The sequence below is a fragment of the Equus quagga genome, chromosome 6, assembly GCF_021613505.1.
Source record: "Equus quagga isolate Etosha38 chromosome 6, UCLA_HA_Equagga_1.0, whole genome shotgun sequence".
NCBI lineage: Eukaryota > Metazoa > Chordata > Mammalia > Perissodactyla > Equidae > Equus > Equus quagga.
Window position 1 is genome coordinate 53,207,934 of NC_060272.1, and position 4,793 is coordinate 53,212,726.

Below are 4,793 nucleotides of genomic sequence, written 5' to 3' on the forward strand. Positions count from 1 at the left end.
TCGGACACCCTGACCTCAATAGCCTCCACTCCTAGCAGTATCATCATCTCCAATCCCCTTTGTCAGTAAGACCACACTTTAGACCATGGTTCTAGGCAGGGCCAGTTCACCTCTAAGATCTCAAATTCCGAGTTCTCCCTCTCTGATTACCTCCATAGCTTTTCCCTCCCCTGCCCCATCAGGCCACCTTCCCTAATCCCCGAGTTCATCAGCCCCTCCTTACTTCAACGACCGCTCTTCCCAGCTCATTCCCTAAAACCACCCAGCCCCTGACTTCTGCCCTACCCAAGACCACCTTCAATATCCAGTGTGATGGTTAGTTTTTTTTCAGCTTTATTGAGGTATAACAGACACAAAAATTTTAAGGTGACTAAAGCATAGATCATGGTCATCTGATACACGTATACATTGTAAAAGGATACCCCCATCCAGTTAATTAACATGTTGTGATGGTTAAATTTTTTTTTTTGAGGAAGATTAGCCTTGAGCTACTACTACTACTGCCAATCCACCTCTTTTTGCTGAGGAAGACTGGCCCTGAGCTAACATCTATGCCCATCTTCCTCTACGTTATACGTGGGATGCCTACCACAGCATGGCTTTTGCCAAGCAGTGCCATGTCCGCACCCAGGATCCAAACAGGAGAACCCTGGGCCACCGAGAAGTGGAACATGAGAACTCAACCCCTGTGCCACTGGGCCGGCCCCTGTGATGGTTAATTTTATATGCCAACTTGACTGGGCTAAGGGATGCCTGGATGGCTGGTAATTCATTATTTCTGGGTGTCTGTGGGGGTGTTTCCGGAAGAGATTAGCATTTGGCTCGGTAGGCTAAGTAAAGATCAGCCTTCATCAATGTTGGTAGGCATCATCCCATCTGTTGAGGCCCAAAGAGAACAAAAAGGTGGAGGAAGGGTGAATTCACTCTCTCTGCTTGAGCTGGGACACCTGTGTTCTCCTGCCCTTGGACATCCGTGCTTCCAGTTCTCCAGACTTCAGGACTCCAACTAGGACTTACACCACCTGTTTTCCTGGGCCTCCAGTATGTAGACAGAACCTCATCGGACTTCTCAGCCTCCATAATTGTGTGACCCAATCTCTCATAATAAATCCCTTTCTATATATGTCCTATTTGTTCTGCTTCTCTGAAGACCCCTGACTAATACACCCAAATGACCACGGCATCATCCAGTGCCCTCTATCCTACTCTGAGTTTGGCCAGCGTTGATGGAGAGTCTTGGCACCTTCATGTTCTCCAGGCTCAAATGGTCACCACTCTTGTAAAGTCCGTATTGTATTTCTCAGACAACTTCTGTCAACTTCTCCCACACTTCACAAGCCCTGCTTGGTCTCCTGGCCTTTCTGTTTCAGTAGATGGCCCTCTCTGCTTCTTCACTGACATTATCAAGTACATCTCTACTTGAATTTCCACAGGTCTCAAACTTAACATGTCCAAAACTCAGGTAAAGCTCCTACCAGTTGCTTGTGCTTGAAACGTGGGGGCCATTCTGACATCTGCCTCTCCCACATACCTCATACTCAGTCAGTCACCAGAGCTTGTTGATTCTACCTCCAAAATAGATCTTGGATCCATTCATTTCTTCCTATCTCCGTCATTTATGATTATCCTAGTTCTGACCACCATCATCTCTCGCCTAGACCAGTGAAAGAGCCTCTAAAAAATCTACCCCTTTCTCTCTGACCTCCTCCACTTTAAACACTCTACCCCACAGTGGCCAAAATAATGTTTTTAAAATGCAAACTTGATCATGCCATTCCACTGTTTCAAATCCCTTAATGACTTCCCAATACTAAGAGGAAAAATTTCAAAATCCTTGACTTGACCTAGAAGACCTCATTAGCTGAGACAACTGCCTCTCTCTGTAACCTCATCTCTTGACCTTCTTTCTTTCTCTACAATCCAGCCTCTTCTTTTTCTGAATGCCAAACTCTGTACTACCTCACGGCCTTCTAACACGCGGTCTCTCCATATTTCCCGCACCCCTACACCCATCTCCACCTGGAAAATTCCTATTCTTCTTTCCATTCTCAGGTTAAATGTCACCTCCTCAGGCTGCCCCCCTTCCCTGCCCAGTGTAGACTAGATGTTATATTATCTTACTGTGCCCTGTAGTTTTCCCTCATGTTGTTTATCACAAATGCAGTGACATCATTATTTTGTGATTACCTGCTTACTGACTGCTTTTTCCACTCCTCTATAAGCAGCTCAAGAGCAGGGACCATGTCTCATTTGCCCATTTCTGTGCCCTCAGATCTGGCACAGTGCCTGGCATGAGGGCAGAGTTGGGTTCTAACCTCCAGGGAACGAGCCTATGGATTGGGTCCAGCAGAGAGTGGACAGAGGGGAGCAAGCCTGTGAAATGGGCACCCCTTTGGTCCCCTTCTCCATGGGCCTCCCACCTTGCTGCTTCTTCTACTGTCTTTTCATCACTCTTATCCATCATCATCTCAACGTTACCTTGAAATTGTCAAAAATATGCCCCCTTAGGAGAACATGCTCAGAGGATGCAACTACTCTCCCTGCCCATCCCTTACCCCACCCCTCGAGCCCCAATCAGCGACTTTCTGTGTCCTGCCTGGCACACAGTGCACCATCTGTTGTATGAAGGAGGCAGAGCCCTGCATTTCCCCCAACTCCTTACCCTCTCCTCAATGTCCCTCTCCTCAGAGTCCATGTGTCCCCAAAGCATCCACATCATTGCTTACTCCCTCCAGCTCCTCTCTCCTTCTCAAGGTTAATCTTGCTTGCTTTGGATCCATCCCCTCCTTTCCCATCTTTCTTCCTCCCTGCCCCTTTCCCTTTCCAGCCTGGGGAGTGGGGGAAGGCAGATTTCCTTTGATCCTCCAACTCCCTTGATCTATCCTCCTTACTTTCTTCCTCCCCTCAATGCCAAGGTTCTTAAAAGAACTGTCTCTATTTGCAGCGTTCACTTCCTCCCCACCCACTCACTGTTATTTATTATTTTATTCAGTCACTTTTTGAATAGTTAATATGTGTTCACAGTACAGAATTCAAAATGTTCCAAAAGGTACACCGTGAAGCATCTTCCTCCCATTGGTGTCCCCAAGCCCCACAGCTCTCCTCAGAGGCAAACTCTGCTACCAGCTTCTTGTGTATCTTTCCAGAGAGCATATGCATACAGGCATCCTTGTTTGTATTTTTTATACAAATGGAGGCATTTATGCACATTTTCTGTCCTTTGCTTTTTTCATTTAAAATATCTTGGAGAATGTTCTGCATTAGTATATCCAAAGCTGCTTCATTCTTTTAAATGGCTGCCAAGAACCCTCTGTGAGGATGTACCATAAATTCTCTGCTGTGGACACTGAAGATGCTTCTAGTCCTTTGTTCTAGCAAACATGCTGCAATGAGGATCCTTGCACATATAGGATTTTTCCACCCTTGTGAGTGCATCTGTGGGATAAATCCACAGAAATGAAATTGTGCTTTGCCTTTTGGAATTAAATTGCTCTCCATAAAAGTTATACCAATTCACCCACCCACAACAAAACATGGAAGGGCCTCGCTTCCCCTCCTACTCTCCAACAGATGGTTTTAACAAGTGTTTTATTTTTGCCATTCTGATAGGTGAAAAAGAATACTTTTAATTTGCATTTCTTTTTATGAATGCAGTGAAGCATTTTTCTCATGTTTAAGAGCCATTTGAATTTCTCCCTCTGTGGATTGTCTGTTCCTATCCTTCGCCCATTTTTCTATTACATTGTTGGTCTTTTAATGATTCCTAGGAACTCTCTATACAAGAAAACTAGTTCCTTATCCATGATATGGTGTTGCAAAATATGCAAATATTTTTAGTCCCTCTATAATCCTTTGCAATATGACTCCCACCCCCACTTACTCCTCAGCAGAGGACTCAGTACGAATTAATGAAGCCTGGCTCCAAACGAGGTACCATGGCTCCTAGTACTGCAGATGGCATTTCCAAAAGTGAAAAAAAACTCTCCCTTGTTTTGCTTTTTTTTAAAAAATATATCAATTTTAGTGATTCCTTTGGACATAGCATTTTGGGGGGGAGGGGGTGTTGCCAGTGTTGGTTTTGTTTGTTTGTTTAACTTACTTAGTCAACCAAGCAGAAGGCACTCTTACTCTGGGCTCCTCAACTCCTTCCCTCAGCCCACTCTGCTTGGCTTTCATCTTTGCTGGGCTGTACACTCCACCTAGGCCTCCTAGGGACACCTGGCCGAGGGCTATCCTACCCCATGCTCTAGTCCAGGGGCCATCCAGCAACGTCAGGTCGGTGAAAACCCTGGCAAACTTCAACCAGTGTCCCCTGTGCGCCAACACAACCTGGCTCTCCTCTCCATCCAGTTCCACCAGCCCCCCCCCCCCCCCCCCCCCCCCCCCCCCCCCCCCCCAACACGCATACAAAGGCAGGAAACGGGTCCTCAGCTGGGTGTCACAGCAGAGCCGTCTGACATTCTAAGATCCCTGCATGGTGGGAAGAGTCCTGGGAGTTGAGCATTTCTTGGGGTCGCAGAACTCAGCATCCCTGGTCTACCCATTCCCCTCCCCCTCATCCCCACCGTCACACTCAGGTTTGCCAACATGCTTTTGGGGGGCCCGAAGACAAGAGTGAGCGAGAAGGGGGCGCATCTGGAACGCAGGACGAGCTCACACTGCTGCTCCGGGCGGGAGAGGGAAGGGAGGAGAGAGGTGAGGAAGGGGTGGGGACCCTGGAAGGGGTGGGGACCGCTGGGCTGGCCCGGGCGGGACGGGGCACGGTGTGTGTGCGCGCGCGTGTGTGGCGTTGA